This window comes from Phyllopteryx taeniolatus, chromosome 14 (genome assembly GCF_024500385.1).
Source record: "Phyllopteryx taeniolatus isolate TA_2022b chromosome 14, UOR_Ptae_1.2, whole genome shotgun sequence".
In the NCBI taxonomy this organism is placed as follows: Eukaryota; Metazoa; Chordata; class Actinopteri; order Syngnathiformes; family Syngnathidae; genus Phyllopteryx; species Phyllopteryx taeniolatus.
In genome coordinates, this window is record NC_084515.1 from 4,407,485 (window position 1) to 4,419,937 (window position 12,453).

General features: G+C 44.5%; 1 long non-coding RNA gene across 1 annotated transcript; it reads right to left on the reverse strand.

The window, feature by feature from the left end:
* Window positions 1–6,667: 6,667 nt before the first annotated feature.
* Window positions 6,668–9,777, reverse strand: LOC133489181 (uncharacterized). The gene is made up of 2 exons (XR_009791840.1): window positions 7,327–9,777; window positions 6,668–6,838 (listed from the first exon to the last, which is right to left on the reverse strand). It is a non-coding gene; the product is annotated as an uncharacterized LOC133489181 (long non-coding RNA).
* Between the last annotated feature and the right edge of the window lie 2,676 nt (window positions 9,778–12,453).

Genomic DNA, 12,453 nt, shown 5'->3' on the forward strand with positions numbered 1-12,453 from the left:
GGGTCCAGCAGGGGACCTGTGACACTCTTGAGGTGGTCCAGCACGAGACGTTCAAAGGACTTCATGACCACAGATGTCAAAGCGACAGGCCTGTAGTCATTCAGACCCGAGATTGCAGGTTTCTTGGGGACTGGAATGATGGTGGAGCGTTTGAAACAGGATGGAACTTCGCACATTTCCAGAGATCTATTGAAGATCTGAGTGAAGACTGGAGCGATATGGTCCGGGCAGACTTTGAGGCAGGATGGGGACACATGGTCCGGGCCTGCCGCTTTGTTAATCTTTTGTTGTTTGAAGATACGTCTCACATCCTGTTCATGGATGGTTAATGCAGAGGTCAGAGGTCTGATTGTGGTCGCGGGTGCGGCCGGGTGTGTGTGTGGTGTGAAACTGTCCTTTTCAAATCTGCAGTAGAAGGTATTCAAGTCGTTGGCTAGTGTGCTTTTGTTCTCATCTTGGGGGTATCGTCGCTTGTAATTAGTCAGCGATTGGAATGCATGCCAGACTGATTTAGAGTCGTTTGTGCTAAACTTATTTTCCAACTTTGCTGCATAGATCCTCTTTGCAATGTTAATTTCTTTAGTCAGCTGGCCTAATTCATAAACACTAGCAATTCTAAACACTATCAGAAGCACTGACTAACATTTACAACCTAAATTGTAGTATTTGTGCCATTATATTGTATGAATTTACTGCCACCAGTCTATTTTCTTATTTTAGAGTGTTTCATTTAACAATTTTTGCCCAATCAGATTTGAGCCTCTATGTGTTTCCATGTTAATCTAATATGTCCAGGCCCCGAAGAAGTAGAGCTCGTCCATGCAATTTAAACTATATTAGCAATGGCAGTATTTGTTTAACCCATCAGATTTCAAATTTATCCTCACAAGGCCAGAGCTGTTTCTCAATGACGTTAAGTATTTTTCTGTACTCTGATTAGTTGGTCAGAGCAATCCTTGTTACAGCCATGTTAGACAAGACAAGAACACGTCTGTAGTGATCTGCACACTTTAATCAATTTAATAATCAGCATCTCTGCTGAGTACTATGTATTTCATTTTTAAAATGTTTTTGTTATGTTATTATTAGATAAATGTTTATTTTGAAGTGCTCCAGAACATTTAAGTGGAAGTGATGGCAGAGATGTCTGCTGTTATACAGTGAACTCCCACTATTCGCAGGGGATAGGGAATAGCAAAAATCTGCGTGTGAAGGCCTTTTCACACTGCACGTAGCAACGTGCAGCGTGCTGTCGACAAACCTATTCATTGTGTATATGGGAGTTCGAGGGCATTTCTCAACGCACGCTGGGTGTTTGTCGCGCCCTCGAATTGAAAAATTTTCAATTTGAGACGGGGTCACCATGATGTCAGAAGGCGCATTCAGTAGGAGAGGGGTTGGCGAAGTGATTTCGGAGTGCTAACAGCAATAGACTAACCAGCAGGAAAAGCCACCCTTTTACATCCTTGTTGGCTGCTACGCAAGTACTTCCAAATATGGGCAAGCTTGCACTAGGGCCGTGTCATCCTTGCACGCTGCCTTGTGTCGAACACCAAAAAAACGAAGTGCAGCGTGAAAAGGTCTTTATTGACGATCCCAAAAAAGGGTATGTAATTTCCTAAGGAAGCCACAAGATCAAAGTCAAAGGACTACTGTTGTCTAAATGAAGCTCCTCAACTCACTTCAATGTGTTTCCTTGGCACCAAGATACCACCAGATGACACCAAAACAATACACAGATATTGCAGACACAGGTTAAATATCCATCCATCCATTTTCTGAGCCGCTTCTCCTCACTAGGGTTGCGGGCGTGCTGGAGCCTATCCCAGCTGTCATCGGGCAGGAGGCGGGGTACACCCTGAACTGGTTGCCAGCCAATCGCAGGGCACATAGGAACAAACAACCATTCGCACTCACAGTCATGCCTACGGGCAATTTAGAGTCTCCAATTCATGCATCTTTTTGGGATGTGGGAGGAAACCGGAGTGCCCGGAGAAAACCCACGCAGGCACGGGGAGAACATGCAAACTCCACACAGGCGGGGCCGGGGATTGAACCCGGGTCCTCAGAACTGTGAGGCTGACGCTCTAACCAGTCGTCCACCGTGCCGTCTACAGGTTAAATAATAATATTAAAAGTTTTACACGTGTAATACGTTGTTTTGGTGCATATATGTAAACGTGTGTGTAAATTAGTCAGAGGCATTAATTTTTTTTTTGCTTTATAGGCTGCCGCTTTATTAAGTTCACTGACTTTAAAGGCAGATATGACACATCCAATATGGTGGACGCGCTGACGTATCACAACAGCGGGCCAACCCGCTCAATGAGGCGTCGAATGCATCAACAACAGCTGATGGTTGATGTACGGCTCTGGGCTGATGTGATGACTTATGACTTATGATACAGCCCGAATGCATTGGTTATATGATTTTAAGTCGTTCTATTGTCTAGAAAAAAAGGAATTCGTTTTATATATTTTTAAAATTAATACAATTTTATGTCCAGCGATGCCCTACCCGTATGTAATATTATATATCCAAAGGAGATCCGGTTATCTGCCCGGACGACGTCTATCATTTGGCATACTGTGCATTAGAAACAATGAAGCCATGTATTTCATTGGAGTAAAAAAAATAATTTAAAAAAATCATAACCTTACTGGGTCAGTACGGGTTTTCAAGTTTTTTGAAGGTTTAGTGCTGGTTGCTATGTGGCAAGTTGGTCTAGGGGTATGATTCTCGCTTCCCAGGTTCCAATCCCGGACGAGCCCTGAACCTTACCTTCTTTTTGCAATTTTGCACATCTGCCTCACAGTTCCGAAATTGTGTGTTCGAATCTGGGCTCAGGATTTCGTGTTGCTTTTGCATGTTCTTCCCGTGCTTGCGTTAGTGCTGTGCAGATACACCAGCTTCTTCCCACATTCCAAAAAGCATGCATTTAAAGTCCATTGAAGACTAGTCTAAAATGCCCGTTGGTGTGAGTGTGAATGTTTGCTAAATTGTGCCCTATGATAGGCTGGTGACCAGTCCAGGGTGTACCTTACCTTTCCCCCAAAGTCAGCTGGAAAAGGCTCCAGCTAACCTGTGACCCTAATGAGTACAGCGCTCGCTGTAGAAAAACAAGAGTACACTGGTGTCTTGAGTTACGAGTTTAATCCGTTCCGTGGCCACTGTTGTAACTAAAAAAACTAATATCTCAAAACATCTATCCCCACTGACATGAATAGAAATTGAATAGCCGTTGTGCTGCTCTTTCTGGCTACCTTGGGGCAGTATACGGCAGACAGATGGATATACTGTTCAGTGAGATGCCAACGTTTATTAGTACAGGACTAATATTAGTCGTTCTTCGCAGAGGATAAAGAATATGAGTGTGAGTACTGTTATATTATCTTTCTACATGTGTTGCTGCACCATTTGTGGGCAATCTGTGATTTAAGGGTTATAGCACCGTAGATGCTAATTAGCATAGCATTAAGCTAACAGACTGAAAGGTAAGTGTGGTAGTTTTAAATACACTACACGTGTAATTCTCTGTTTTGTTTAGTTTGACAGTAAAATTCCTCTTTGAATAGCAATACACAGCTTGAAGCCTCTTTTAGAAAAATTGTCCCAAAAAGCAAGGGGGTAAAATTAATTAGCAGGACAACAGCTCCTTTCTCAAAAAACTCGTAGGTCTGGTCACTTGTATCTCAAGGCACCACTATATGAAAGAGCATCATGGGGAGATGCTGTGATGTTTTCACAATGCTCTTTACATTTACACATTCAATTGATTAAATATGGTTTAACACGTCAGCGAAGAACAGTTCGGAGGACCGTCCGGTGGTAATAGTTCTTATACAGCACCAATATTTAATTCTAGCTCCGAGGCTCAGTCAACTGGCAAATGTTCTCTAAAGCCTTTCTGCCTGTCTATCTGTGTTTTTCTCCTTCTAGCCCCCATAAGAGCCGTGAGATAAGTTGGTAAATAGCAGTCTATTCCATTTGCTGTTGCAGCAAGCATATCTTGAGCACGCGGGGGAAACATTATTTCCATAAGCTTCTTAGTTGCTCTTGGGTCTGTCATTTGTATGGTAGCTTCATGTGATGACTTCAGATGTGACTTTAAATACATTTCAAAAATGTTTTAAGGGTGGCCACTCTCTTAACAGGGGCAAAGGGCTTCCTGTTTTTTTAAAATTATGCAGTATAGATGCTGATAAATGATAATTATGGGGTGCCGTATAGGCCAAAAATAAATACTCTCTCTCACACACACACACACACACGCACATGCGGATACGCACACACACACACACACACACACACACACACACTCACTCACACACACACACAAGTTCGCAAACATAACAAAATACATCTCTCAGTCACACCTAAAAACCTCTCTCACATAAAATTCACACCCACCAAAAAGTTCTCTTGTTCACCAAAACCTTCTTACTAAAACAAAAACCCTTCACATAGGGAGGAAAAAGCTATCTTTTTTTCTGTGAGCGACTATTTTGTCTAAGTGAGACATTTTAGTGAATAAGAACCTTTTGTTTGTGAGATGTCTTTTGGTGTTGTAAAAGTTTTTGGGTGTCAATGAGGAGGATTTTTTTTGGGTTAATAAGAAAACATTTGGTTCGTGCGAGTATTTTGTTTTTTGTGTGTTGTTTGTTGTGTATGAGAGTCATTTTCGTGTGAGTGAGCGTTATTGGGTGAGTGTTTGTGTTTTGGGATGGTGTGAGAGTTTTGTTGGAATGTGGTAGAGCTTTTTTGGTGTGTGGGAGAGGTTTTTATTGCGGGTGAGAGGTTTTTGTGTGTGAGTGAGAGGTATCTTGGAGCATGTGTCATTATTTAGAGTTTTGCTGTGTGTTAGAGTTTTATGTGATAGTGAGAGTTTTTGGGGGTGAGTGAGCATTTTTGGGGTGAGTGTGAGTTTTTGGGTGGGTGTGAGAGGTTGTTTTGGTATGTGGGAGAGCTTTCCTTATGTGGGGCAGAGGTTTTTAGGTGAAAGTGAGAGGTTTTCATGGTATGTGTGAGTTTTTTTATTGTGAGTGTGAGATATGTTTTTGGTATGAGCATGAGAGGTTTTCTGTTGTTTTTGAGTGTTTTTTTGTTGTGTGTGAGTGAGGTTTTTTGGGTGTGTGTAACAAGATTTTTGGTGACTGTGAGAGGTTTACTTTGGTTGTGAGAGTTTTTGTGGTATGTGTGTGAGACGTTCCCTGGTGTGTGGGGAATATTTTTTGGTGTGTGTGAGAGAGGGTTTTGGTTTGTGAGAAACATTTTTGAGTGAGTGTGGGACTTTTTGGGTGTGCATGTTAGAGGTTTTTTGTTGTTAGTGAGAGGGTTTTTGGTGTTAGTGAGGGTTTTTTTAGTGTGCGAGTAAGAAGTTCCCTTGTGTGCCTCAGAGGTTTTTACTGCATGTGTGAGAGTTATTTTCGTGTGTGTGTGTGTGTGTGTGTGTGTGTGTGGGTGGGTGGGTGGGGGATGTATTTGAGAGGGTTTTAGTTGTGTGTGAGAGGTTTTTTGTTGTGTGTGAGTGTTTTCGTATGTGTAAGAGACGTTTTATGTGTGCAAAGTAAATGTTATTTTTGGCCTATATCTGGTCCTTCATAGATAATTAGCAGTGACTCACATTTAATAATAATCCATCCTTATAAATACTGACTCCTGAAAAATATACAGTAAACACAAACTAACCATTTTAGATCAAATCCCATCCAAATGTGTAGGTCATGAATTCAGATTCAACTATTCCTGTCTGTCATCTCTTCCACTTTCCAAGCAGCACTTGATTTATGCTATAGGCCATTTTCAATCTCATGCCGTGGTGACAGAAAAATCGGTGACAAATGCTTGCTTGTAAATGTAACTCACTGACTGCTGACTTGCTCGTATTACAAACTGGCTGATAGGGACCACCGCGGTAATGTAACAATCAGGTTTATCCTCCCAACCCGGGAGGAAGTGTATTAATTTAGCCAGGATGAGGTCTTATGAAATGATTTGTTGGGCAAAGATCTCTCCCCCCCACTCCCTCATCTCTGTCAACCCGCCCAGGGTCAACCGAAGCATATTCCACTGTCAAAGTGTCAGGAGGAAAGCTATTAAAAGCTTTACTTTTCTTAAGTATCATGAGAATAAGTACATGGTTTAGTGAAATCCCTCCCTAAGAGCACTGAAAATCTTTGGGGATTTTCCTTAATGGACCACTCAGAAGTGTCAGAAAGTGTTGTTAGTCAAGAATGCACTTTTTTGGATTTGATTTGATTATTTTAGGAGCTGAAACAACAGAACATGACATGGAAGTGTGATGGAACTTCCTAGTTGTATAGAAACATTTTCCCTGGTTCATTAAGATAGCATGAAAACATAGAACACATTGTAAAGTGGTGTGGAAGTCAGGGATATGAACTATATACTAAGGGCTCTCAAACCTTTTGATTCCAGGGACCCCTTAGAGAGGAGACTTTTTTTTCCAAGAACTACTGTCATTAGCCTAGTAGCATAATTACCAAGTCATTTTTTAACATTTTTGGAAAACAAAAAAAACAAAAAACAAATTCAACAAACAAGAAGAGCCCATTTGCCTCAATTCAACCTTTACGGATTACCATGACCTAGATGACTGAGAATCTACACAGACACAAAGAAGAAACAACATTTTTAGTAAGCACATTGTTTTTTGTTTTTTTATATCGTGACAATTACATTTTACCAAATATAATGATTTAAATTTTCATTTAGATGAGATATAATGACAGTTGTATCTACAACTGAGATAATGTCATCATCTTTCATTCAGTTTTATCAGTTGGATCCCGGTCAGTATCATCGACAATAGATTGCCTGAAAGGAAAGAAACAAACTGGAATTAGAAAAGCAAAGTTCAGTGCAATAGTGGTCTAAATCCCAACCGCCATCAAATGTCTTTCAAAAATTGTAACTAAAGCTTGATTTGGACCAGTATTCATCTGAAAGATGTAACTTTTTTCTATTCATCTGAACGATGTAACTTTTTCTTTTTTCTATTCATTTCTTCACTTAACTTAAAAATGGCCAAAATCAAGTTTAGCAACTGCTTTTCCCTCCAGAAAAAGCTGTTGCCAAAACGCGTCTTTTTAGTTTAAAATAGCTAACTTGAACCGGGATCCCTCGCCGCATCATGGCCATGATCTATTTTGTGCTGTCTTGGTGCCCGTAAAATGCGTAAATCCATGCTGGCTGGCAATATATGCTTCTACTAAAATAGCTAGTTAGCTTAGCTGCTAGTTAGCGGAAGCTGGCTAGCTCTCATCAATCATCTGCTACGATGCGTTGAATGAATCTCGCGTAACTTTATCCGATTTATCTGCCGCAGTCGCAATCTGTCATGAACATCGGTGCAGCTCCTCACAGGCCCACGGTCATCAGATGGCTCTGCGGGGATTATCGTCTCGGAGGGGAGAACGGCTCTGTGATCCATGTGATTGGCTAATAATGGCGGCGGATGGAAACAAAGGAAATTTTCAGCATTGCAGCTCTTGTCAGAATAAAATATGTAGTTTGATTCGTTTTCATTCAAAAATGATAATTTGGGATTAATTTTTTTCAAGAGAACTTGCGAGTGAATCTGAATTAGCACTCATTTGATCATAGCACAAATGTCCATTGTCAACAATAATAAAAAACATGGTCAATAAGTCCAATACAATAAAAGTAATTCAGCAGTTCTTCATCTTTCTAGTTGATCTTTTCAGGTCAAACGCTGACACCCTTCTCATTCAGACTCTGCTTCTCTGTGTCATCTGTCATTTTTTGCCTCTTTGTGTACCTGTCCATTTCTTTCTCCACCATAAATCGCTATTCCACCTGAGTGCATGGAAGACAGTTTTGACATAAGAAGAAAAGATAGACTTCCCAAGGAGAGGGACAGTATCTTTAGAGCCTGGGGATAACCGGATTACCACAGACATTTTGTGCTGCTGGCACTTTTTCTTATTACCCATTTCAACCAACAACACCCCCGCTCCATCCTTCCATCCTGCTCTTTCTTAAAAGTCACACCAAACAAAGAAAAAAGTACACAAAAGTGATTACTCCAAATTGTATTTACAGCAATGGTTATGGCCTACATTTACAACCTAAATTCTATTTTTTTAAATTCTATTCCAAAGTGTATTCCCTTCATTTTGTAGCATTTCTCTTGGTTTAACTGCTTCCAGTACTTGTACGTGGATGTTAGATTTTTTTTTCTGTCCAGTTATATTTCAGCCTCAATGGGTTGCCATGTGAATCTAATCTGCCCAAGGCCTTGAGAACCAGTACTGCTGTGCTGGCCCATGTAATATAAACTAAAGTATACCACTGCAATTAAAGTATTGCTTTCACACCATCTTGGTTCCAAGGATTTATGTTGAGGAGCTTTGCCACCATCTTGTGGCACGTATAGGCAAGTATTACCCTTTATGGGGGAGTGCCAATTAATAATATATAAAAAATAGCACGGGAACACTATAACGTAGTGTCGTGACTTAGGAGTTTAATTAGTTCCGTGACTTGACTCCATCCATCCATCCATCCATCCATTTTCTTCTGCTAATCTGAGGTCGGGTTGCGGGGAAGTACCTTTAGCAGCGAAGCCCAGACTTCGCTTTCCCCAGCCACTTCATTCAGCTCTTCCGGGGGGATCCCGAGGCGTTCCCAGGCCAGCCGCGAGACATAGTCCTTCCATCGTGTCCTGGGGCGTCCCTGGTGTCTCCTCCCAGTGGGACGTGCATGGAACACCTCACCAGGAAGACGTCCGGGAGGCATCCTAACCAGATGCCCGAGCCATCTCATCTGGCTCCTCTCAATGTGGAGGAGCAGCGGCTCTAATCTGCGCCCCTCGCGGATGACCGAGCTTCTCACCCTCATCTCTAAGGCAGACCCCGGACACCCTGCGGAGGAAACTCACTTCGGCTGCTTGTATCTGGGCTCTTGTTCTTTCGGTCATGACCCACAGCTTGTGACCATAGGTGAGGGTAGGAACGTAGATTGAACAGTAAATTCAGAGCTTCACCTTTCGGCTTAGCTCCTTCTTCACCACAACGGACCGATACAAAGTCCGCAACACTGCAGACGCTGCACCGATCCGCCTGTTGATCTCCCGTTCCATTCTTCCCTCACTCGTGTACAAGACCCCAAGATACTTGAACTCCTCCACTTGGGGCAGGATCTCATCCCCGACCTGGAGAGGCACGCCACCCTTTTCCGACTGAGGACCATGGTCTCAGATTTGGATGTGCTAATTTTCATCCCAGCCACTTCACAGTCAGCTGCGAACCGCTCCAGTGAGAGTTGGAGATCACGGCTTGATGAAGCCAACAGAACCACATCATCTGCAAATAGCAGAGATGCAATTCTGAGGCCACCAAACCGGAACCCCTCTATGCCTCGGCTGCGCCTAGAAATTCTGTCCATAAAAGTTATGAACAGAATCGGTGACAAAGGGCAGCCTTGGCGGAGTCCAACCCTCACCGGAAACAAGTCCAACTTCCTGCCACCAATGCGGACCAAACTCTGTCACTGGTCGTACACGGGCTGAATAGCCCGTATCAGGAGTTCGGTACCCCATACTCCCGAAGCACCCCTCACAGGACTCCCCGAGGGACACTGTCGAACGCCTTCTCCAAGTCCACAAAACACATGTAGACTTGTTGGACGAACAGCCCCACAACACTCAGAGCCTTTCGGAACTCCAGGAGAATCTCATCCACCCCCGGGGCCTTGTCACTGAGGAGCTTTTTAACCACCTTTGTGACCTCAACCCCAGCGATAGGAGAGCCTGCCTCAGAGACCCTTGACTCTGCTTCCTCATGGGAAGGCGTGTCGGTGGAATTGAGGAGGTCTTCAAAGTATTCTCCCCACTGACTCACAACGTCCCGAGTCGAGGTCAGCAGCGCCCCATCCCCATTATACAGAGTGTTGATGGTGCACTGCTTCCCTCTCTTGAGACGCCGGATGGTGGACCAGAATTTCCTCGAAGCCGTCTGGAAGTCGTTCTCCATGACCTCACCGAACTCCTACCACGCCCGAGTTGTTGCCTCTGCGACCACCAAAGCTGCATTCCGCTTGGCCAGCCCATATCCATCGGCTGCCTCAGGAGTCACACAGGCCAAAAAGGCCTGATAGGACTCCTTCTTCAGCTGGACGGCATCCCTCAGTGTTGGTGTCCACGAATGGGTTCGGGGATTGCCGCCGCGAGAGGCACCGACCACCTTACGGCCACAACTCTGGTCGGCCGCCTCAGCAATGGAGGCACGGAACATGGTCCACTCAGACTCAATGTCTCCCGCCTCCCCTGGGACGTGGGTGAAGTTCTGCCGGAGGTGGGAGTTGATACTCTTTCTGACAGGGGACTCTGCCAGACGTTCCCAGCAGACCTTCATGATATGTTTGGGCCTGCCAGGTCGGACCGGGATCTTCCCCCACCATCGGCGTTAACTCACCACCAGGTGGTGATCAGTTGACAGCTCCGCCCCTCTCTTCACCCAAGTGTCGAAGACATGCGGTCGCAAGTCTGATGACACGACCACAAAGTCGATCATTGAACTGTGACCTAGTTGCCAAGTGCACGTATGGACACCCTTATGCTTGAACGTGGTGTTCCTTATGGACAATTCGTGATGAGTCCAATGACAGAACACCACTCGGGTTCTCATCTGTGGGGCCGTTCCTCCCAATCACGCCCTTCCAGGTCTCACTGTCATTGCCCACGTGAGCATTGAAGTCCCCCAGCAGAACGATGATGTCCCCAGCGGGAGCGCTCTCCAGCACCCCCTCCAAGGACTTCAAAAAGGGTGAGTACTGTGAACTGCTGTTTGGGTGCATATGCACAAACAACAGTCAGGACCCATCCCCCCACCCGAAGGTGGAGGGAGGCTACCCTCTCGTCCAACGGGGTGAACCCCAACGTACAGTCACCGAGCCAGGGGGCAGTAAGTATGCCCACACCTGCTCGCCGCCTCTCACCGTGGGCAACTCCAGAGTGGAAGAGAGTCCAACCCCTCTCAAGAGGACTGGTACCAGAGCTCAAACCGTGTGTTGGGGCGAGCGCGACTATATCTAGTCTGAACTTCTCGACCTCACACACCAGCTCAGGCTCCTTCCCTGCCAGAGAGGTGTCATTCCACGTCCCTAGAGCCAGCTTTTGTAGCCGGTGATCGGATCACCATGGTCCCCACCTCCGGCCACCGCCCAGCTCACATTTTATTCGACTCCTATGACCCCTCTCACAGCTGGTGAGCCCAGGGAAGGGGGACCAATGGTACCCTTTCGGGCTGTGCCCGGTCGGGCCACATAGGTGCAGGGGCCACCAGGCGCTTGCCTTCGAGCCCCACCTCCAGGCCTGGCTCTAGAGGGGGCCCCGGTGACCCGTGTCCGGGCAAGACTGGACTCTTAACTCAAAACTGTCATATCTCAAATCACGTTTCCCCATTCAAATAAATGGAAATCCCACTAATCCATTCCAGCCTCACCCCCCCCAAAAAAAACAAATATTTACAACAACAAAAAATATGACTCTGTATTGTACTTTACTAAAAATATAGTAATAACAAATTAAATAGAATGAAACTGTTTATGGGCGGCAAGGTGTATGACTGGTTAGAGCGTCTGCCTCACAGTTCTGATGATCGTGGTTCAATCCCCGGCCCCGCCTGTGTGGAGTTTGCATGTTCTCCCCGTGCCTGCGTGGGTTTGCTCCGGGCACTCGGCTTTCCTCCCACATACCCAAACATGGAATGTAGGTTAATTGACAACTCTAAATTGCCCGTAGGTGTGAATGTGAGTGCAAATGGTTGTTTGTTTATATGTGCCCTGCGATTGGCTGGCAACCAGTTCAGGGTGTACCCCGCCTCCTGCCCGATGATAGCTGGGATAGGTTCCAGCACACCCGCGACCCAAGTGAGGAGAAGTGGCTCAGAAAATGGATGGATGGATGGAAACTGTTTATGCACCATCATTAATTTATTGCAGCTCTTTCAAGTGACTCAGTAAATTGCAGTGTTTGTCATTTTTGCAGACAATAAAGAATATATGCCTGTGAGTGTAGAATATATGCCTGTGAGTGTTGTGATATTGTCTGTCTACATGTGTTGCTACCATTTGTGTTCAAATACTGTACCTGTTGCTCGAATTATGCCTTTGAGTGTTGTGATATTGTCTATTTACATGTGTTGCTACCATTTGTGTTCAAATATCTGTTGCTTGAATTGCATTTAATTGAATTGTTGCTTAACAATTAGCAGCTCTTTTAAGCATGATGTATTTTATTTACATTTGTAATGTTTTTGTTATTAGATAAATATTGATTGTGAACTGCTCCAGATGGTGTATGTGGCACAGTTGTGAGCTGTTATATTGTGTTTTTGCATAATAGTGATGGTTTCAATGATGACAGTGGGGATATTAAGAGATGAATTTAGGAGGGTAAATTCCCACTT